A 24,563-nucleotide genomic window follows, 5' to 3' on the forward strand; every position below is an offset into this window, starting at 1 on the left:
AAAGGAAGGTGAAACTCCGTGAGCTGAATGCACAAATCAATACGCAGTTTCAGAGAATGATTCTGTCTAGTTTTTAAACGAAGATATTTCCTTTTGTACCATTGGCGTGAAATCGCTTGAAATCTCCAACTGCAAATTCCACAAAAAGAGAGTTTCAAATCTGCTCTGTCTAAAGAAAGGTTCAACTCTGTGAGCTGAATACACACAACACAAGGAAGTTACTGAGAAATCTTCTGTCTTGCATTATATGAAGAAATCCCGTTTCCAACGAAGGCCTCGTAAAGGTCCAAATATCCACTTGCAGACTTTACAAACAGAGTGTTTTCAAACTGTTCTATGAAAAGAAAGGTTAAACTCCGCGAGCTGAACGCACAAATCATTAAGTTGTTTCAGAGAATGATTCTGTCTAGTTTTTAAACGAAGATATTTCCTTTTCTGTCATTGGCCTCAATTCGCTTGAAATCTCCACATGTAAATTAAACAAAAAGAGTGTTTCAAATCTACTCTGTCTAAAGGAAGGTTCAACTCTGTGAGTGGAATACACACACACAAAGAAGTTACTGAGAAATCTTCTGTCTAGCATTTTATGAAAAAATCCCGCTTCCAACGAAGGCTTCAAAGAGGTCCAAATATCCACTTGCAGACTTTACAAACAGAGTGTTTCCAAACTGCTCTATGAAAAGAAAGGTTAAACTCCGTGAGCTGTACTCACAAATCAATAAGTTGTTTCAGAGAATGATTCTGTCTAGTTTTTAAACGAAGATATTTCCTTTTGTACCATTGGCGTGAAATCGCTTGAAATCTCCAACTGCAAATTCCACAAAAAGAGAGTTTCAAATCTGCTCTGTCTAAAGAAAGGTTCAACTCTGTGAGCTGAATACACACAACACAAGGAAGTTACTGAGAAATCTTCTGTCTTGCATTATATGAAGAAATCTCGTTTCCAACGAAGGCCTCGTAATGGTCCAAATATCCACTTGCAGACTTTACAAGCAGAGTGTTTTCAAACTGCTCTATGAAAAGAAAGGTTAAACTCTGAGAGCTGAACGCACAAATCATTAAGTTGTTTCAGAGAATGATTCTGTCTAGTTTTTAAACGAAGATATTTCCTTTTCTGTCATTGGCCTCAATTCGCTTGAAATCTCCACATGTAAATTAAACAAAAAGAGTGTTTCAAATCTACTCTGTCTAAAGGAAGGTTCAACTCTGTCAGTTGAATACACACACACAAAGAAGTTACTGAGAATTCTTCTGTCTAGCAGTTTATGAAGAAATCCCGCTTCCAACGAAGGCTTCAAAGAGGTCCAAATATCCACTTGCAGACTTTACAAACAGAGTGTTTCCAAACTGCTCTATGAAAAGAAAGGTGAAACACCGTGAGCTGAATGCACAAATCAATACGTTGTTTCAGAGAATGATTCTGTCTAGTTTTTAAACGAAGATATTTCCTTTTCTACCATTGGCGTGAAATCGCTTGAAATCTCCAACTGCAAATTCCACAAAAAGAGTTTCAAATCTGCTCTGTCTAAAGAAAGGTTCAACTCTGTGAGCTGAATACACACAACACAAGGAAGTTACTGAGAAATCTTCTGTCTTGCATTATATGAAGAAATCTCGTTTCAAATGAAGGCCTCGTAAAGGTCCAAATATCCACTTGCAGACTTTACAAGCAGAGTGTTTTCAAACTGCTCTATGAAAAGAAAGGTTAAACTCTGAGAGCTGAACGCACAAATCATTAAGTTGTTTCAGAGAATGATTCTGTCTAGTTTTTAAAAGGAGATATTTCCTTTTCTGTCATTGGCCTCAATTCGCTTGAAATCTCCACATGTAAATTAAACAAAAAGAGTTTTTCAAATCTACTCTGTCTAAAGGAAGGTTCAACTCTGTGAGTGGAATACACACACACAAAGAAGTTACTGAGAATTCTTCTGTCTAGCATTTTATGAAAAAATCCCGCTTCCAACGAAGGCTTCAAAGAGGTCCAAATATCCACTTGCAGACTTTACAAACAGAGTGTTTCCAAACTGCTCTATGAAAAGAAAGGTTAAACTCCGTGAGCTGTACTCACAAATCAATAAGTTGTTTCAGAGAATGATTCTGTCTAGTTTTTAAACGAAGATATTTCCTTTTGTACCATTGGCGTGAAATCGCTTGAAATCTCCAACTGCAAATTCCACAAAAAGAGAGTTTCAAATCTGCTCTGTCTAAATAAAGGTTCAACTCTGTGAGCTGAATACACACAACACAAGGAAGTTACTGAGAAATCTTCTGTCTTGCATTATATGAAGAAATCTCGTTTCCAACGAAGGCCTCGTAAAGGTCCAAATATCCACTTGCAGACTTTACAAGCAGAGTGTTTTCAAACTGCTCTATGAAAATTAAACTCTGTGAGCTGAACGCACAAATCATTAAGTTGTTTCAGAGAATGATTCTGTCTAGTTTTTAAATGAAGATATTTCCTTTTCTGTCATTGGCCTCAATTCGCTTGAAATCTCCACATGTAAATTAAACAAAAAGAGTGTTTCAAATCTACTCTGTCTAAAGGAAGGTTCAACTCTGTCAGTTGAATACACACACACAAAGAAGTTACTGAGAATTATTCTGTCTAGCAGTTTATGAAGAAATCCCGCTTCCAACGAAGGCTTCAAAGAGGTCCAAATATCCACTTGCAGACTTTACAGAGTGTTTCCAAACTGCTCTATGAAAGAAAGGTGAAACTCCGTGAGCTGAATGCACAAATCAATACGCAGTTTCAGAGAATGACTCTGTCTAGTGTTTAAACGAAGATATTTCCTTTTGTACCATTGGCGTGAAATCGCTTGAAATCTCCAACTGCAAATTCCACAAAAAGAGAGTTTCAAATCTGCTCTGTCTAAAGAAAGGTTCAACTCTGTGAGCTGAATACACACAACACAAGGAAGTTACTGAGAAATCTTCTGTCTTGCATTATATGAAGAAATCCCGTTTCCAACGAAGGCCTCGTAAAGGTCCAAATATCCACTTGCAGACTTTACAAGCAGAGTGTTTTCAAACTGCTCTATGAAAAGAAAGGTTAAACTCTGAGAGCTGAAGGCACAAATCATTAAGTTGTTTCAGAGAATGATTCTGTCTAGTTTTTAAACGAAGATATTTCCTTTTCTGTCATTGGCCTCAATTCGCTTGAAATCTCCACATGTAAATTAAACAAAAAGAGTGTTTCAAATCTACTCTGTCTAAAGGAAGGTTCAACTCTGTCAGTTGAATACACACACACAAAGAAGTTACTGAGAATTCTTCTGTCTAGCAGTTTATGAAGAAATCCCGCTTCCAACGAAGGCTTCAAAGAGGTCCAAATATCCACTTGCAGACTTTACAAACAGAGTGTTTCCAAACTGCTCTATGAAAAGAAAGGTGAAACACCGTGAGCTGAATGCACAAATCAATACGTTGTTTCAGAGAATGATTCTGTCTAGTTTTTAAACGAAGATATTTCCTTTTCTACCATTGGCGTGAAATCGCTTGAAATCTCCAACTGCAAATTCCACAAAAAGAGTTTCAAATCTGCTCTGTCTAAAGAAAGGTTCAACTCTGTGAGCTGAATACATACAACACAAGGAAGTTACTGAGAAATCTTCTGTCTTGCATTATATGAAGAAATCTCGTTTCAAATGAAGGCCTCGTAAAGGTCCAAATATCCACTTGCAGACTTTACAAGCAGAGTGTTTTCAAACTGCTCTATGAAAAGAAAGGTTAAACTCTGAGAGCTGAACGCACAAATCATTAAGTTGTTTCAGAGAATGATTCTGTCTAGTTTTTAAAAGGAGATATTTCCTTTTCTGTCATTGGCCTCAATTCGCTTGAAATCTCCACATGTAAATTAAACAAAAAGAGTTTTTCAAATCTACTCTGTCTAAAGGAAGGTTCAACTCTGTGAGTGGAATACACACACACAAAGAAGTTACTGAGAATTCTTCTGTCTAGCATTTTATGAAAAAATCCCGCTTCCAACGAAGGCTTCAAAGAGGTCCAAATATCCACTTGCAGACTTTACAAACAGAGTGTTTCCAAACTGCTCTATGAAAAGAAAGGTTAAACTCCGTGAGCTGTACTCACAAATCAATAAGTTGTTTCAGAGAATGATTCTGTCTAGTTTTTAAACGAAGATATTTCCTTTTGTACCATTGGCGTGAAATCGCTTGAAATCTCCAACTGCAAATTCCACAAAAAGAGAGTTTCAAATCTGCTCTGTCTAAAGAAAGGTTCAACTCTGTGAGCTGAATACACACAACACAAGGAAGTTACTGAGAAATCTTCTGTCTTGCATTATATGAAGAAATCTCGTTTCCAACGAAGGCCTCGTAAAGGTCCAAATATCCACTTGCAGACTTTACAAGCAGAGTGTTTTCAAACTGCTCTATGAAAATTAAACTCTGTGAGCTGAACGCACAAATCATTAAGTTGTTTCAGAGAATGATTCTGTCTAGTTTTTAAATGAAGATATTTCCTTTTCTGTCATTGGCCTCAATTCGCTTGAAATCTCCACATGTAAATTAAACAAAAAGAGTGTTTCAAATCTACTCTGTCTAAAGGAAGGTTCAACTCTGTCAGTTGAATACACACACACAAAGAAGTTACTGAGAATTATTCTGTCTAGCAGTTTATGAAGAAATCCCGCTTCCAACGAAGGCTTCAAAGAGGTCCAAATATCCACTTGCAGACTTTACAGAGTGTTTCCAAACTGCTCTATGAAAGAAAGGTGAAACTCCGTGAGCTGAATGCACAAATCAATACGCAGTTTCAGAGAATGACTCTGTCTAGTGTTTAAACGAAGATATTTCCTTTTGTACCATTGGCGTGAAATCGCTTGAAATCTCCAACTGCAAATTCCACAAAAAGAGAGTTTCAAATCTGCTCTGTCTAAAGAAAGGTTCAACTCTGTGAGCTGAATACACACAACACAAGGAAGTTACTGAGAAATCTTCTGTCTTGCATTATATGAAGAAATCCCGTTTCCAACGAAGGCCTCGTAAAGGTCCAAATATCCACTTGCAGACTTTACAAGCAGAGTGTTTTCAAACTGCTCTATGAAAAGAAAGGTTAAACTCTGAGAGCTGAAGGCACAAATCATTAAGTTGTTTCAGAGAATGATTCTGTCTAGTTTTTAAACGAAGATATTTCCTTTTCTGTCATTGGCCTCAATTCGCTTGAAATCTCCACATGTAAATTAAACAAAAAGAGTGTTTCAAATCTACTCTGTCTAAAGGAAGGTTCAACTCTGTGAGTTGAATACACACACACAAAGAAGTTACTGAGAATTCTTCTGTCTAGCAGTTTATGAAGAAATCCCGCTTCCAACGAAGGCTTCAAAGAGGTCCAAATATCCACTTGCAGACTTTACAAACAGAGTGTTTCCAAACTGCTCTATGAAAGAAAGGTGAAACTCCGTGAGCTGAATGCACAAATCAATACGCAGTTTCAGAGAATGATTCTGTCTAGTTTTTAAACGAAGATATTTCCTTTTGTACCATTGGCGTGAAATCGCTTGAAATCTCCAACTGCAAATTCCACAAAAAGAGAGTTTCAAATCTGCTCTGTCTAAAGAAAGGTTCAACTCTGTGAGCTGAATACACACAACACAAGGAAGTTACTGAGAAATCTTCTGTCTTGCATTATATGAAGAAATCCCGTTTCCAACGAAGGCCTCGTAAAGGTCCAAATATCCACTTGCAGACTTTACAAGCAGAGTGTTTTCAAACTGCTCTATGAAAAGAAAGGTTAAACTCTGAGAGCTGAACGCACAAATCATTAAGTTGTTTCAGAGAATGATTCTGTCTAGTTTTTAAACGAAGATATTTCCTTTTCTGTCATTGGCCTCAATTCGCTTGAAATCTCCACATGTAAATTAAACAAAAAGAGTGTTTCAAATCTACTCTGTCTAAAGGAAGGTTCAACTCTGTCAGTTGAATACACACACACAAAGAAGTTACTGAGAATTCTTCTGTCTAGCAGTTTATGAAGAAATCCCGCTTCCAACGAAGGCTTCAAAGAGGTCCAAATATCCACTTGCAGACTTTACAAACAGAGTGTTTCCAAACTGCTCTATGAAAAGAAAGGTGAAACACCGTGAGCTGAATGCACAAATCAATACGCAGTTTCAGAGAATGATTCTGTCTAGTTTTTAAACGAAGATATTTCCTTTTCTACCATTGGCGTGAAATCGTTTGAAATCTCCAACTGCAAATTCCACAAAAAGAGTTTCAAATCTGCTCTGTCTAAAGAAAGGTTCAACTCTGTGAGCTGAATACACACAACACAAGGAAGTTACTGAGAAATCTTCTGTCTTGCATTATATGAAGAAATCTCGTTTCAAATGAAGGCCTCGTAAAGGTCCAAATATCCACTTGCAGACTTCAAGCAGAGTGTTTTCAAACTGCTCTATGAAAAGAAAGGTTAAACTCTGTGAGCTGAACGCACAAATCATTAAGTTGTTTCAGAGAATGATTCTGTCTAGTTTTTAAACGAAGATATTTCCTTTTCTGTCATTGGCCTCAATTCGCTTGAAATCTCCACATGTAAATTAAACAAAAAGAGTGTTTCAAATCTACTCTGTCTAAAGGAAGGTTCAACTCTGTGAGTGGAATACACACACACAAAGAAGTTACTGAGAAATCTTCTGTCTAGCATTTTATGAAAAAATCCCGCTTCCAACGAAGGCTTCAAAGAGGTCCAAATATCCACTTGCAGATTTTACAAACAGAGTGTTTCCAAACTGCTCTATGAAAAGAAAGGTTAAACTCCGTGAGCTGTACTCACAAATCAATAAGTTGTTTCAGAGAATGATTCTGTCTAGTTTTTAAACGAAGATATTTCCTTTTGTACCATTGGCGTGAAATCGCTTGAAATCTCCAACTGCAAATTCCACAAAAAGAGAGTTTCAAATCTGCTCTGTCTAAAGAAAGGTTCAACTCTGTGAGCTGAATACACACAACACAAGGAAGTTACTGAGAAATCTTCTGTCTTGCATTATATGAAGAAATCTCGTTTCCAACGAAGGCCTCGTAATGGTCCAAATATCCACTTGCAGACTTTACAAGCAGAGTGTTTTCAAACTGCTCTATGAAAAGAATGGTTAAACTCTGAGAGCTGAACGCACAAATCATTAAGTTGTTTCAGAGAATGATTCTGTCTAGTTTTTAAACGAAGATATTTCCTTTTCTGTCATTGGCCTCAATTCGCTTGAAATCTCCACATGTAAATTAAACAAAAAGAGTGTTTCAAATCTACTCTGTCTAAAGGAAGGTTCAACTCTGTGAGTTGAATACACACACACAAAGAAGTTACTGAGAATTCTTCTGTCTAGCAGTTTATGAAGAAATCCCGCTTCCAACGAAGGCTTCAAAGAGGTCCAAATATCCACTTGCAGACTTTACAAACAGAGTGTTTCCAAACTGCTCTATGAAAAGAAAGGTGAAACACCGTGAGCTGAATGCACAAATCAATACGCAGTTTCAGAGAATGATTCTGTCTAGTTTTTAAACGAAGATATTTCCTTTTCTACCATTGGCGTGAAATCGCTTGAAATCTCCAACTGCAAATTCCACAAAAAGAGAGTTTCAAATCTGCTCTGTCTAAAGAAAGGTTCAACTCTGTGAGCTGAATACACACAACACAAGGAAGTTACTGAGAAATCTTCTGTCTTGCATTATATGAAGAAATCTCGTTTCCAACGAAGGCCTCGTAATGGTCCAAATATCCACTTGCAGACTTTACAAGCAGAGTGTTTTCAAACTGCTCTATGAAAAGAAAGGATAACTCTGTGAGCTGAACGCACAAATCATTAAGTTGTTTCAGAGAATGATTCTGTCTAGTTTTTAAACGAAGATATTTCCTTTTCTGTCATTGGCCTCAATTCGCTTGAAATCTCCACATGTAAATTAAACAAAAAGAGTGTTTCAAATCTACTCTGTCTAAAGGAAGGTTCAACTCTGTCAGTTGAATACACACACACAAAGAAGTTACTGAGAATTCTTCTGTCTAGCATTTTATGAAGAAATCCCCCTTCCAACGAAGGCTTCAAATTGGTCCAAATATCCACTTGCAGACTTTACAAACAGAGTGTTTCCAAACTGCTCTATGAAAAGAAAGGTGAAACTCCGTGAGCTGAACGCACAAATCAATACGTTGTTTCAGAGAATGATTCTGTCTAGTTTTTAAAAGAAGATATTTCCTTTTCTACCATTGGCGTGAAATCGCTTGAAATCTCCAACTGCAAATTCCACAAAAAGAGAGTTTCAAATCTGCTCTGTCTAAAGAAAGGTTCAACTCTGTGAGCTGAATACACACAACACAAGGAAGTTACTGAGAAATCTTCTGTCTTGCATTATATGAAGAAATCTCGTTTCCAACGAAGGCCTCGTAAAGGTCCAAATATCCACTTGCAGACTTTACAAGCAGAGTGTTTTCAAACTGCTCTATGAAAATTAAACTCTGTGAGCTGAACGCACAAATCATTAAGTTGTTTCAGAGAATGATTCTGTCTAGTTTTTAAATGAAGATATTTCCTTTTCTGTCATTGGCCTCAATTCGCTTGAAATCTCCACATGTAAATTAAACAAAAAGAGTGTTACAAATCTACTCTGTCTAAAGGAAGGTTCAACTCTGTCAGTTGAATACACACACACAAAGAAGTTACTGAGAATTATTCTGTCTAGCAGTTTATGAAGAAATCCCGCTTCCAACGAAGGCTTCAAAGAGGTCCAAATATCCACTTGCAGACTTTACAGAGTGTTTCCAAACTGCTCTATGAAAGAAAGGTGAAACTCCGTGAGCTGAATGCACAAATCAATACGCAGTTTCAGAGAATGACTCTGTCTAGTGTTTAAACGAAGATATTTCCTTTTGTACCATTGGCGTGAAATCGCTTGAAATCTCCAACTGCAAATTCCACAAAAAGAGAGTTTCAAATCTGCTCTGTCTAAAGAAAGGTTCAACTCTGTGAGCTGAATACACACAACACAAGGAAGTTACTGAGAAATCTTCTGTCTTGCATTATATGAAGAAATCCCGTTTCCAACGAAGGCCTCGTAAAGGTCCAAATATCCACTTGCAGACTTTACAAGCAGAGTGTTTTCAAACTGCTCTATGAAAAGAAAGGTTAAACTCTGAGAGCTGAACGCACAAATCATTAAGTTGTTTCAGAGAATGATTCTGTCTAGTTTTTAAACGAAGATATTTCCTTTTCTGTCATTGGCCTCAATTCGCTTGAAATCTCCACATGTAAATTAAACAAAAAGAGTGTTTCAAATCTACTCTGTCTAAAGGAAGGTTCAACTCTGTGAGTTGAATACACACACACAAAGAAGTTACTGAGAATTCTTCTGTCTAGCAGTTTATGAAGAAATCCCGCTTCCAACGAAGGCTTCAAAGAGGTCCAAATATCCACTTGCAGACTTTACAAACAGAGTGTTTCCAAACTGCTCTATGAAAGAAAGGTGAAACTCCGTGAGCTGAATGCACAAATCAATACGCAGTTTCAGAGAATGATTCTGTCTAGTTTTTAAACGAAGATATTTCCTTTTGTACCATTGGCGTGAAATCGCTTGAAATCTCCAACTGCAAATTCCACAAAAAGAGAGTTTCAAATCTGCTCTGTCTAAAGAAAGGTTCAACTCTGTGAGCTGAATACACACAACACAAGGAAGTTACTGAGAAATCTTCTGTCTTGCATTATATGAAGAAATCCCGTTTCCAACGAAGGCCTCGTAAAGGTCCAAATATCCACTTGCAGACTTTACAAGCAGAGTGTTTTCAAACTGCTCTATGAAAAGAAAGGTTAAACTCTGAGAGCTGAACGCACAAATCATTAAGTTGTTTCAGAGAATGATTCTGTCTAGTTTTTAAACGAAGATATTTCCTTTTCTGTCATTGGCCTCAATTCGCTTGAAATCTCCACATGTAAATTAAACAAAAAGAGTGTTTCAAATCTACTCTGTCTAAAGGAAGGTTCAACTCTGTCAGTTGAATACACACACACAAAGAAGTTACTGAGAATTCTTCTGTCTAGCAGTTTATGAAGAAATCCCGCTTCCAACGAAGGCTTCAAAGAGGTCCAAATATCCACTTGCAGACTTTACAAACAGAGTGTTTCCAAACTGCTCTATGAAAAGAAAGGTGAAACACCGTGAGCTGAATGCACAAATCAATACGCAGTTTCAGAGAATGATTCTGTCTAGTTTTTAAACGAAGATATTTCCTTTTCTACCATTGGCGTGAAATCGTTTGAAATCTCCAACTGCAAATTCCACAAAAAGAGTTTCAAATCTGCTCTGTCTAAAGAAAGGTTCAACTCTGTGAGCTGAATACACACAACACAAGGAAGTTACTGAGAAATCTTCTGTCTTGCATTATATGAAGAAATCTCGTTTCAAATGAAGGCCTCGTAAAGGTCCAAATATCCACTTGCAGACTTCAAGCAGAGTGTTTTCAAACTGCTCTATGAAAAGAAAGGTTAAACTCTGTGAGCTGAACGCACAAATCATTAAGTTGTTTCAGAGAATGATTCTGTCTAGTTTTTAAACGAAGATATTTCCTTTTCTGTCATTGGCCTCAATTCGCTTGAAATCTCCACATGTAAATTAAACAAAAAGAGTGTTTCAAATCTACTCTGTCTAAAGGAAGGTTCAACTCTGTGAGTGGAATACACACACACAAAGAAGTTACTGAGAAATCTTCTGTCTAGCATTTTATGAAAAAATCCCGCTTCCAACGAAGGCTTCAAAGAGGTCCAAATATCCACTTGCAGATTTTACAAACAGAGTGTTTCCAAACTGCTCTATGAAAAGAAAGGTTAAACTCCGTGAGCTGTACTCACAAATCAATAAGTTGTTTCAGAGAATGATTCTGTCTAGTTTTTAAACGAAGATATTTCCTTTTGTACCATTGGCGTGAAATCGCTTGAAATCTCCAACTGCAAATTCCACAAAAAGAGAGTTTCAAATCTGCTCTGTCTAAAGAAAGGTTCAACTCTGTGAGCTGAATACACACAACACAAGGAAGTTACTGAGAAATCTTCTGTCTTGCATTATATGAAGAAATCTCGTTTCCAACGAAGGCCTCGTAATGGTCCAAATATCCACTTGCAGACTTTACAAGCAGAGTGTTTTCAAACTGCTCTATGAAAAGAATGGTTAAACTCTGAGAGCTGAACGCACAAATCATTAAGTTGTTTCAGAGAATGATTCTGTCTAGTTTTTAAACGAAGATATTTCCTTTTCTGTCATTGGCCTCAATTCGCTTGAAATCTCCACATGTAAATTAAACAAAAAGAGTGTTTCAAATCTACTCTGTCTAAAGGAAGGTTCAACTCTGTGAGTTGAATACACACACACAAAGAAGTTACTGAGAATTCTTCTGTCTAGCAGTTTATGAAGAAATCCCGCTTCCAACGAAGGCTTCAAAGAGGTCCAAATATCCACTTGCAGACTTTACAAACAGAGTGTTTCCAAACTGCTCTATGAAAAGAAAGGTGAAACACCGTGAGCTGAATGCACAAATCAATACGCAGTTTCAGAGAATGATTCTGTCTAGTTTTTAAACGAAGATATTTCCTTTTCTACCATTGGCGTGAAATCGCTTGAAATCTCCAACTGCAAATTCCACAAAAAGAGAGTTTCAAATCTGCTCTGTCTAAAGAAAGGTTCAACTCTGTGAGCTGAATACACACAACACAAGGAAGTTACTGAGAAATCTTCTGTCTTGCATTATATGAAGAAATCCCGTTTCCAACGAAGGCCTCGTAAAGGTCCAAATATCCACTTGCAGACTTTACAAGCAGAGTGTTTTCAAACTGCTCTATGAAAAGAAAGGTTAAACTCTGAGAGCTGAACGCACAAATCATTAAGTTGTTTCAGAGAATGATTCTGTCTAGTTTTTAAACGAAGATATTTCCTTTTCTGTCATTGGCCTCAATTCGCTTGAAATCTCCACATGTAAATTAAACAAAAAGAGTGTTTCAAATCTACTCTGTCTAAAGGAAGGTTCAACTCTGTCAGTTGAATACACACACACAAAGAAGTTACTGAGAATTCTTCTGTCTAGCAGTTTATGAAGAAATCCCGCTTCCAACGAAGGCTTCAAAGAGGTCCAAATATCCACTTGCAGACTTTACAAACAGAGTGTTTCCAAACTGCTCTATGAAAAGAAAGGTGAAACACCGTGAGCTGAATGCACAAATCAATACGCAGTTTCAGAGAATGATTCTGTCTAGTTTTTAAACGAAGATATTTCCTTTTCTACCATTGGCGTGAAATCGTTTGAAATCTCCAACTGCAAATTCCACAAAAAGAGTTTCAAATCTGCTCTGTCTAAAGAAAGGTTCAACTCTGTGAGCTGAATACACACAACACAAGGAAGTTACTGAGAAATCTTCTGTCTTGCATTATATGAAGAAATCTCGTTTCAAATGAAGGCCTCGTAAAGGTCCAAATATCCACTTGCAGACTTCAAGCAGAGTGTTTTCAAACTGCTCTATGAAAAGAAAGGTTAAACTCTGTGAGCTGAACGCACAAATCATTAAGTTGTTTCAGAGAATGATTCTGTCTAGTTTTTAAACGAAGATATTTCCTTTTCTGTCATTGGCCTCAATTCGCTTGAAATCTCCACATGTAAATTAAACAAAAAGAGTGTTTCAAATCTACTCTGTCTAAAGGAAGGTTCAACTCTGTGAGTGGAATACACACACACAAAGAAGTTACTGAGAAATCTTCTGTCTAGCATTTTATGAAAAAATCCCGCTTCCAACGAAGGCTTCAAAGAGGTCCAAATATCCACTTGCAGATTTTACAAACAGAGTGTTTCCAAACTGCTCTATGAAAAGAAAGGTTAAACTCCGTGAGCTGTACTCACAAATCAATAAGTTGTTTCAGAGAATGATTCTGTCTAGTTTTTAAACGAAGATATTTCCTTTTGTACCATTGGCGTGAAATCGCTTGAAATCTCCAACTGCAAATTCCACAAAAAGAGAGTTTCAAATCTGCTCTGTCTAAAGAAAGGTTCAACTCTGTGAGCTGAATACACACAACACAAGGAAGTTACTGAGAAATCTTCTGTCTTGCATTATATGAAGAAATCTCGTTTCCAACGAAGGCCTCGTAATGGTCCAAATATCCACTTGCAGACTTTACAAGCAGAGTGTTTTCAAACTGCTCTATGAAAAGAATGGTTAAACTCTGAGAGCTGAACGCACAAATCATTAAGTTGTTTCAGAGAATGATTCTGTCTAGTTTTTAAACGAAGATATTTCCTTTTCTGTCATTGGCCTCAATTCGCTTGAAATCTCCACATGTAAATTAAACAAAAAGAGTGTTTCAAATCTACTCTGTCTAAAGGAAGGTTCAACTCTGTGAGTTGAATACACACACACAAAGAAGTTACTGAGAATTCTTCTGTCTAGCAGTTTATGAAGAAATCCCGCTTCCAACGAAGGCTTCAAAGAGGTCCAAATATCCACTTGCAGACTTTACAAACAGAGTGTTTCCAAACTGCTCTATGAAAAGAAAGGTGAAACACCGTGAGCTGAATGCACAAATCAATACGCAGTTTCAGAGAATGATTCTGTCTAGTTTTTAAACGAAGATATTTCCTTTTCTACCATTGGCGTGAAATCGCTTGAAATCTCCAACTGCAAATTCCACAAAAAGAGAGTTTCAAATCTGCTCTGTCTAAAGAAAGGTTCAACTCTGTGAGCTGAATACACACAACACAAGGAAGTTACTGAGAAATCTTCTGTCTTGCATTATATGAAGAAATCTCGTTTCCAACGAAGGCCTCGTAATGGTCCAAATATCCACTTGCAGACTTTACAAGCAGAGTGTTTTCAAACTGCTCTATGAAAAGAAAGGATAACTCTGTGAGCTGAACGCACAAATCATTAAGTTGTTTCAGAGAATGATTCTGTCTAGTTTTTAAACGAAGATATTTCCTTTTCTGTCATTGGCCTCAATTCGCTTGAAATCTCCACATGTAAATTAAACAAAAAGAGTGTTTCAAATCTACTCTGTCTAAAGGAAGGTTCAACTCTGTCAGTTGAATACACACACACAAAGAAGTTACTGAGAATTCTTCTGTCTAGCATTTTATGAAGAAATCCCCCTTCCAACGAAGGCTTCAAATTGGTCCAAATATCCACTTGCAGACTTTACAAACAGAGTGTTTCCAAACTGCTCTATGAAAAGAAAGGTGAAACTCCGTGAGCTGAACGCACAAATCAATACGTTGTTTCAGAGAATGATTCTGTCTAGTTTTTAAAAGAAGATATTTCCTTTTCTACCATTGGCGTGAAATCGCTTGAAATCTCCAACTGCAAATTCCACAAAAAGAGAGTTTCAAATCTGCTCTGTCTAAAGAAAGGTTCAACTCTGTGAGCTGAATACACACAACACAAGGAAGTTACTGAGAAATCTTCTGTCTTGCATTATATGAAGAAATCTCGTTTCCAACGAAGGCCTCGTAAAGGTCCAAATATCCACTTGCAGACTTTACAAGCAGAGTGTTTTCAAACTGCTCTATGAAAATTAAACTCTGTGAGCTGAACGCACAAATCATTAAGTTGTTTCAGAGAATGATTCTGTCTAGTTTTTAAATGAAGATATTTCCTTTTCTGTCATTGGCCTCAATTCGCTTGAAATCTCCACATGTAAATTAAACAAAAAGAGTGTTTCAAATCTACTCTGTCTAAAGGAAGGTTCAACTCTGTGAGTTGAATACACACACACAAAGAAGTTACTGAGAATTATTCTGTCTAGCAGTTTATGAAGAAATCCCGCTTCCAACGAAGGCTTCAAAGAGGTCCAAATATCCACTTGCAGACTTTACAGAGTGTTTCCAAACTGCTCTATGAAAGAAAGGTGAAACTCCGTGAGCTGAATGCACAAATCAATACGCAGTTTCAGAGAATGACTCTGTCTAGTGTTTAAACGAAGATATTTCCTTTTGTACCATTGGCGTGAAATCGCTTGAAATCTCCAACTGCAAATTCCACAAAAAGAGAGTTTCAAATCTGCTCTGTCTAAAGAAAGGTTCAACTCTGTGAGCTGAATACACACAACACAAGGAAGTTACTGAGAAATCTTCTGTCTTGCATTATATGAAGAAATCCCGTTTCCAACGAAGGCCTCGTAAAGGTCCAAATATCCACTTGCAGACTTTACAAGCAGAGTGTTTTCAAACTGCTCTATGAAAAGAAAGGTTAAACTCTGAGAGCTGAACGCACAAATCATTAAGTTGTTTCAGAGAATGATTCTGTCTAGTTTTTAAACGAAGATATTTCCTTTTCTGTCATTGGCCTCAATTCGCTTGAAATCTCCACATGTAAATTAAACAAAAAGAGTGTTTCAAATCTACTCTGTCTAAAGGAAGGTTCAACTCTGTGAGTTGAATACACACACACAAAGAAGTTACTGAGAATTCTTCTGTCTAGCAGTTTATGAAGAAATCCCGCTTCCAACGAAGGCTTCAAAGAGGTCCAAATATCCACTTGCAGACTTTACAAACAGAGTGTTTCCAAACTGCTCTATGAAAGAAAGGTGAAACTCCGTGAGCTGAATGCACAAATCAATACGCAGTTTCAGAGAATGATTCTGTCTAGTTTTTAAACGAAGATATTTCCTTTTGTACCATTGGCGTGAAATCGCTTGAAATCTCCAACTGCAAATTCCACAAAAAGAGAGTTTCAAATCTGCTCTGTCTAAAGAAAGGTTCAACTCTGTGAGCTGAATACACACAACACAAGGAAGTTACTGAGAAATCTTCTGTCTTGCATTATATGAAGAAATCCCGTTTCCAACGAAGGCCTCGTAAAGGTCCAAATATCCACTTGCAGACTTTACAAGCAGAGTGTTTTCAAACTGCTCTATGAAAAGAAAGGTTAAACTCTGAGAGCTGAACGCACAAATCATTAAGTTGTTTCAGAGAATGATTCTGTCTAGTTTTTAAACGAAGATATTTCCTTTTCTGTCATTGGCCTCAATTCGCTTGAAATCTCCACATGTAAATTAAACAAAAAGAGTGTTTCAAATCTACTCTGTCTAAAGGAAGGTTCAACTCTGTCAGTTGAATACACACACACAAAGAAGTTACTGAGAATTCTTCTGTCTAGCAGTTTATGAAGAAATCCCGCTTCCAACGAAGGCTTCAAAGAGGTCCAAATATCCACTTGCAGACTTTACAAACAGAGTGTTTCCAAACTGCTCTATGAAAAGAAAGGTGAAACACCGTGAGCTGAATGCACAAATCAATACGCAGTTTCAGAGAATGATTCTGTCTAGTTTTTAAACGAAGATATTTCCTTTTCTACCATTGGCGTGAAATCGTTTGAAATCTCCAACTGCAAATTCCACAAAAAGAGTTTCAAATCTGCTCTGTCTAAAGAAAGGTTCAACTCTGTGAGCTGAATACACACAACACAAGGAAGTTACTGAGAAATCTTCTGTCTTGCATTATATGAAGAAATCTCGTTTCAAATGAAGGCCTCGTAAAGGTCCAAATATCCACTTGCAGACTTCAAGCAGAGTGTTTTCAAACTGCTCTATGAAAAGAAAGGTTAAACTCTGTGAGCTGAACGCACAAATCATTAAGTTGTTTCAGAGAATGATTCTGTCTAGTTTTTAAACGAAGATATTTCCTTTTCTGTCATTGGCCTCAATTCGCTTGAAATCTCCACATGTAAATTAAACAAAAAGAGTGTTTCAAATCTACTCTGTCTAAAGGAAGGTTCAACTCTGTGAGTGGAATACACACACACAAAGAAGTTACTGAGAAATCTTCTGTCTAGCATTTTATGAAAAAATCCCGCTTCCAACGAAGGCTTCAAAGAGGTCCAAATATCCACTTGCAGATTTTACAAACAGAGTGTTTCCAAACTGCTCTATGAAAAGAAAGGTTAAACTCCGTGAGCTGTACTCACAAATCAATAAGTTGTTTCAGAGAATGATTCTGTCTAGTTTTTAAACGAAGATATTTCCTTTTGTACCATTGGCGTGAAATCGCTTGAAATCTCCAACTGCAAATTCCACAAAAAGAGAGTTTCAAATCTGCTCTGTCTAAAGAAAGGTTCAACTCTGTGAGCTGAATACACACAACACAAGGAAGTTACTGAGAAATCTTCTGTCTTGCATTATATGAAGAAATCTCGTTTCCAACGAAGGCCTCGTAATGGTCCAAATATCCACTTGCAGACTTTACAAGCAGAGTGTTTTCAAACTGCTCTATGAAAAGAATGGTTAAACTCTGAGAGCTGAACGCACAAATCATTAAGTTGTTTCAGAGAATGATTCTGTCTAGTTTTTAAACGAAGATATTTCCTTTTCTGTCATTGGCCTCAATTCGCTTGAAATCTCCACATGTAAATTAAACAAAAAGAGTGTTTCAAATCTACTCTGTCTAAAGGAAGGTTCAACTCTGTGAGTTGAATACACACACACAAAGAAGTTACTGAGAATTCTTCTGTCTAGCAGTTTATGAAGAAATCCCGCTTCCAACGAAGGCTTCAAAGAGGTCCAAATATCCACTTGCAGACTTTACAAACAGAGTGTTTCCAAACTGCTCTATGAAAAGAAAGGTGAAACACCGTGAGCTGAATGCACAAATCAATACGCAGTTTCAGAGAATGATTCTGTCTAGTTTTTAAACGAAGATATTTCCTTTTCTACCATTGGCGTGAAATCGCTTGAAATCTCCAACTGCAAATTCCACAAAAAGAGAGTTTCAAATCTGCTCTGTCTAAAGAAAGGTTCAACTCTGTGAGCTGAATACACACAACACAAGGAAGTTACTGAGAAATCTTCTGTCTTGCATTATATGAAGAAATCTCGTTTCCAACGAAGGCCTCGTAATGGTCCAAATATCCACTTGCAGACTTTACAAGCAGAGTGTTTTCAAACTGCTCTATGAAAAGAAAGGATAACTCTGTGAGCTGAACGCACAAATCATTAAGTTGTTTCAGAGAATGATTCTGTCTAGTTTTTAAACGAAGATATTTCCTTTTCTGTCATTGGCCTCAATTCGCTTGAAATCTCCACATGTAAATTAAACAAAAAGAGTGTTTCAAATCTACTCTGTCTAAAGGAAGGTTCAACTCTGTCAGTTGAATACACACACACAAAGAAGTTACTGAGAATTCTTCTGTCTAGCATTTTATGAAGAAATCCCCCTTCCAACGAAGGCTTCAAATTGGTCCAAATATCCACTTGCAGACTTTACAAACAGAGTGTTTCCAAACTGCTCTATGAAAAGAAAGGTGAAACTCCGTGAGCTGAACGCACAAATCAATACGTTGTTTCAGAGAATGATTCTGTCTAGTTTTTAAAAGAAGATATTTCCTTTTCTACCATTGGCGTGAAATCGCTTGAAATCTCCAACTGCAAATTCCACAAAAAGAGAGTTTCAAATCTGCTCTGTCTAAAGAAAGGTTCAACTCTGTGAGCTGAATACACACAACACAAGGAAGTTACTGAGAAATCTTCTGTCTTGCATTATATGAAGAATTCTCGTTTCCAACGAAGGCCTCGTAAAGGTCCAAATATCGACTTGCAGACTTTACAAACAGAGTGTTTTCAAACTGCTCTATGAAAAGAAAGGTTAAATTCTGAGAGCTGAACGCACAAATCATTAAGTTGTTTCAGAGAATGATTCCGTCTAGTTTTTAAACGAAGATATTTCCTTTTCTGTCATTGGCCTCAATTCGCTTGAAATCTCCACATGTAAATTAAACAAAAAGAGTGTTTCAAATCTACTCTGTCTAAAGGAAGGTTCAACTCTGTGAGTGGAATACACACACACAAAGAAGTTACTGAGAAATCTTCTGTCTAGCATTTTATGAAAAAATCCCGCTTCCAACGAAGGCTTCAAAGAGGTCCAAATATCCACTTGCAGACTTTACAAACAGAGTGTTTCCAAACTGCTCTATGAAAAGAAAGGTTAAACTCCGTGAGCTGTACTCACAAATCAATAAGTTGTTTCAGAGAATGATTCTGTCTAGTTTTTAAACGAAGATATTTCCTTTTGTACCATTGGCGTGAAATCGCTTGAAATCTCCAACTGCAAATTCCACAAAAAGAGAGTTTCAAATCTGCTCTGTCTAAAGAAAGGTTCAACTCTGTGAGCTGAATACGCACAACACAAGGAAGTTACTGAGAAATCTTCTGTCTTGCATTATATGAAGAAATCTCGTTTCCAACGAAGGCCTCGTAATGGTCCAAATATCCACTTGCAGACTTTACAAGCAGAGTGTTTTCAAACTGCTCTATGAAAAGAAAGGTTAAACTCTGAGAGCTGAACGCACAAATCATTAAGTTGTTTCAGAGAATGATTCTGTCTAGTTTTTAAACGAAGATATTTCCTTTTCTGTCATTGGCCTCAATTCGCTTGAAATCTCCACATGTAAATTAAACAAAAAGAGTGTTTCAAATCTACTCTGTCTAAAGGAAGGTTCAACTCTGTCAGTTGAATACACACACACAAAGAAGTTACTGAGAATTCTTCTGTCTAGCAGTTTATGAAGAAATCCCGCTTCCAACGAAGGCTTCAAAGAGGTCCAAATATCCACTTGCAGACTTTACAAACAGAGTGTTTCCAAACTGCTCTATGAAAAGAAAGGTGAAACACCGTGAGCTGAATGCACAAATCAATACGCAGTTTCAGAGAATGATTCTGTCTAGTTTTTAAACGAAGATATTTCCTTTTCTACCATTGGCGTGAAATCGTTTGAAATCTCCAACTGCAAATTCCACAAAAAGAGTTTCAAATCTGCTCTGTCTAAAGAAAGGTTCAACTCTGTGAGCTGAATACACACAACACAAGGAAGTTACTGAGAAATCTTCTGTCTTGCATTATATGAAGAAATCTCGTTTCAAATGAAGGCCTCGTAAAGGTCCAAATATCCACTTGCAGACTTCAAGCAGAGTGTTTTCAAACTGCTCTATGAAAAGAAAGGTTAAACTCTGTGAGCTGAACGCACAAATCATTAAGTTGTTTCAGAGAATGATTCTGTCTAGTTTTTAAACGAAGATATTTCCTTTTCTGTCATTGGCCTCAATTCGCTTGAAATCTCCACATGTAAATTAAACAAAAAGAGTGTTTCAAATCTACTCTGTCTAAAGGAAGGTTCAACTCTGTGAGTGGAATACACACACACAAAGAAGTTACTGAGAATTCTTCTGTCTAGCATTTTATGAAAAAATCCCGCTTCCAACGAAGGCTTCAAAGAGGTCCAAATATCCACTTGCAGACTTTACAAACAGAGTGTTTCCAAACTGCTCTATGAAAAGAAAGGTTAAACTCCGTGAGCTGTACTCACAAATCAATAAGTTGTTTCAGAGAATGATTCTGTCTAGTTTTTAAACGAAGATATTTCCTTTTGTACCATTGGCGTGAAATCGCTTGAAATCTCCAACTGCAAATTCCACAAAAAGAGAGTTTCAAATCTGCTCTGTCTAAAGAAAGGTTCAACTCTGTGAGCTGAATACACACAACACAAGGAAGTTACTGAGAAATCTTCTGTCTTGCATTATATGAAGAAATCTCGTTTCCAACGAAGGCCTCGTAAAGGTCCAAATATCCACTTGCAGACTTTACAAGCAGAGTGTTTTCAAACTGCTCTATGAAAATTAAACTCTGTGAGCTGAACGCACAAATCATTAAGTTGTTTCAGAGAATGATTCTGTCTAGTTTTTAAATGAAGATATTTCCTTTTCTGTCATTGGCCTCAATTCGCTTGAAATCTCCACATGTAAATTAAACAAAAAGAGTGTTTCAAATCTACTCTGTCTAAAGGAAGGTTCAACTCTGTCAGTTGAATACACACACACAAAGAAGTTACTGAGAATTATTCTGTCTAGCAGTTTATGAAGAAATCCCGCTTCCAACGAAGGCTTCAAAGAGGTCCAAATATCCACTTGCAGACTTTACAGAGTGTTTCCAAACTGCTCTATGAAAGAAAGGTGAAACTCCGTGAGCTGAATGCACAAATCAATACGCAGTTTCAGAGAATGACTCTGTCTAGTGTTTAAACGAAGATATTTCCTTTTGTACCATTGGCGTGAAATCGCTTGAAATCTCCAACTGCAAATTCCACAAAAAGAGAGTTTCAAATCTGCTCTGTCTAAAGAAAGGTTCAACTCTGTGAGCTGAATACACACAACACAAGGAAGTTACTGAGAAATCTTCTGTCTTGCATTATATGAAGAAATCCCGTTTCCAACGAAGGCCTCGTAAAGGTCCAAATATCCACTTGCAGACTTTACAAGCAGAGTGTTTTCAAACTGCTCTATGAAAAGAAAGGTTAAACTCTGAGAGCTGAAGGCACAAATCATTAAGTTGTTTCAGAGAATGATTCTGTCTAGTTTTTAAACGAAGATATTTCCTTTTCTGTCATTGGCCTCAATTCGCTTGAAATCTCCACATGTAAATTAAACAAAAAGAGTGTTTCAAATCTACTCTGTCTAAAGGAAGGTTCAACTCTGTGAGTTGAATACACACACACAAAGAAGTTACTGAGAATTCTTCTGTCTAGCAGTTTATGAAGAAATCCCGCTTCCAACGAAGGCTTCAAAGAGGTCCAAATATCCACTTGCAGACTTTACAAACAGAGTGTTTCCAAACTGCTCTATGAAAGAAAGGTGAAACTCCGTGAGCTGAATGCACAAATCAATACGCAGTTTCAGAGAATGATTCTGTCTAGTTTTTAAACGAAGATATTTCCTTTTGTACCATTGGCGTGAAATCGCTTGAAATCTCCAACTGCAAATTCCACAAAAAGAGAGTTTCAAATCTGCTCTGTCTAAAGAAAGGTTCAACTCTGTGAGCTGAATACACACAACACAAGGAAGTTACTGAGAAATCTTCTGTCTTGCATTATATGAAGAAATCCCGTTTCCAACGAAGGCCTCGTAAAGGTCCAAATATCCACTTGCAGACTTTACAAGCAGAGTGTTTTCAAACTGCTCTATGAAAAGAAAGGTTAAACTCTGAGAGCTGAACGCACAAATCATTAAGTTGTTTCAGAGAATGATTCTGTCTAGTTTTTAAACGAAGATATTTCCTTTTCTGTCATTGGCCTCAATTCGCTTGAAATCTCCACATGTAAATTAAACAAAAAGAGTGTTTCAAATCTACTCTGTCTAAAGGAAGGTTCAACTCTGTCAGTTGAATACACACACACAAAGAAGTTACTGAGAATTCTTCTGTCTAGCAGTTTATGAAGAAATCCCGCTTCCAACGAAGGCTTCAAAGAGGTCCAAATATCCACTTGCAGACTTTACAAACAGAGTGTTTCCAAACTGCTCTATGAAAAGAAAGGTGAAACACCGTGAGCTGAATGCACAAATCAATACGCAGTTTCAGAGAATGATTCTGTCTAGTTTTTAAACGAAGATATTTCCTTTTCTACCATTGGCGTGAAATCGTTTGAAATCTCCAACTGCAAATTCCACAAAAAGAGTTTCAAATCTGCTCTGTCTAAAGAAAGGTTCAACTCTGTGAGCTGAATACACACAACACAAGGAAGTTACTGAGAAATCTTCTGTCTTGCATTATATGAAGAAATCTCGTTTCAAATGAAGGCCTCGTAAAGGTCCAAATATCCACTTGCAGACTTCAAGCAGAGTGTTTTCAAACTGCTCTATGAAAAGAAAGGTTAAACTCTGTGAGCTGAACGCACAAATCATTAAGTTGTTTCAGAGAATGATTCTGTCTAGTTTTTAAACGAAGATATTTCCTTTTCTGTCATTGGCCTCAATTCGCTTGAAATCTCCACATGTAAATTAAACAAAAAGAGTGTTTCAAATCTACTCTGTCTAAAGGAAGGTTCAACTCTGTGAGTGGAATACACACACACAAAGAAGTTACTGAGAAATCTTCTGTCTAGCATTTTATGAAAAAATCCCGCTTCCAACGAAGGCTTCAAAGAGGTCCAAATATCCACTTGCAGATTTTACAAACAGAGTGTTTCCAAACTGCTCTATGAAAAGAAAGGTTAAACTCCGTGAGCTGTACTCACAAATCAATAAGTTGTTTCAGAGAATGATTCTGTCTAGTTTTTAAACGAAGATATTTCCTTTTGTACCATTGGCGTGAAATCGCTTGAAATCTCCAACTGCAAATTCCACAAAAAGAGAGTTTCAAATCTGCTCTGTCTAAAGAAAGGTTCAACTCTGTGAGCTGAATACACACAACACAAGGAAGTTACTGAGAAATCTTCTGTCTTGCATTATATGAAGAAATCTCGTTTCCAACGAAGGCCTCGTAATGGTCCAAATATCCACTTGCAGACTTTACAAGCAGAGTGTTTTCAAACTGCTCTATGAAAAGAATGGTTAAACTCTGAGAGCTGAACGCACAAATCATTAAGTTGTTTCAGAGAATGATTCTGTCTAGTTTTTAAACGAAGATATTTCCTTTTCTGTCATTGGCCTCAATTCGCTTGAAATCTCCACATGTAAATTAAACAAAAAGAGTGTTTCAAATCTACTCTGTCTAAAGGAAGGTTCAACTCTGTGAGTTGAATACACACACACAAAGAAGTTACTGAGAATTCTTCTGTCTAGCAGTTTATGAAGAAATCCCGCTTCCAACGAAGGCTTCAAAGAGGTCCAAATATCCACTTGCAGACTTTACAAACAGAGTGTTTCCAAACTGCTCTATGAAAAGAAAGGTGAAACACCGTGAGCTGAATGCACAAATCAATACGCAGTTTCAGAGAATGATTCTGTCTAGTTTTTAAACGAAGATATTTCCTTTTCTACCATTGGCGTGAAATCGCTTGAAATCTCCAACTGCAAATTCCACAAAAAGAGAGTTTCAAATCTGCTCTGTCTAAAGAAAGGTTCAACTCTGTGAGCTGAATACACACAACACAAGGAAGTTACTGAGAAATCTTCTGTCTTGCATTATATGAAGAAATCTCGTTTCCAACGAAGGCCTCGTAATGGTCCAAATATCCACTTGCAGACTTTACAAGCAGAGTGTTTTCAAACTGCTCTATGAAAAGAAAGGATAACTCTGTGAGCTGAACGCACAAATCATTAAGTTGTTTCAGAGAATGATTCTGTCTAGTTTTTAAACGAAGATATTTCCTTTTCTGTCATTGGCCTCAATTCGCTTGAAATCTCCACATGTAAATTAAACAAAAAGAGTGTTTCAAATCTACTCTGTCTAAAGGAAGGTTCAACTCTGTCAGTTGAATACACACACACAAAGAAGTTACTGAGAATTCTTCTGTCTAGCATTTTATGAAGAAATCCCCCTTCCAACGAAGGCTTCAAATTGGTCCAAATATCCACTTGCAGACTTTACAAACAGAGTGTTTCCAAACTGCTCTATGAAAAGAAAGGTGAAACTCCGTGAGCTGAACGCACAAATCAATACGTTGTTTCAGAGAATGATTCTGTCTAGTTTTTAAAAGAAGATATTTCCTTTTCTACCATTGGCGTGAAATCGCTTGAAATCTCCAACTGCAAATTCCACAAAAAGAGAGTTTCAAATCTGCTCTGTCTAAAGAAAGGTTCAACTCTGTGAGCTGAATACACACAACA

This window comes from Pan paniscus, chromosome 23 (assembly GCF_029289425.2).
Source record: "Pan paniscus chromosome 23, NHGRI_mPanPan1-v2.0_pri, whole genome shotgun sequence".
Lineage (NCBI taxonomy): Eukaryota > Metazoa > Chordata > Mammalia > Primates > Hominidae > Pan > Pan paniscus.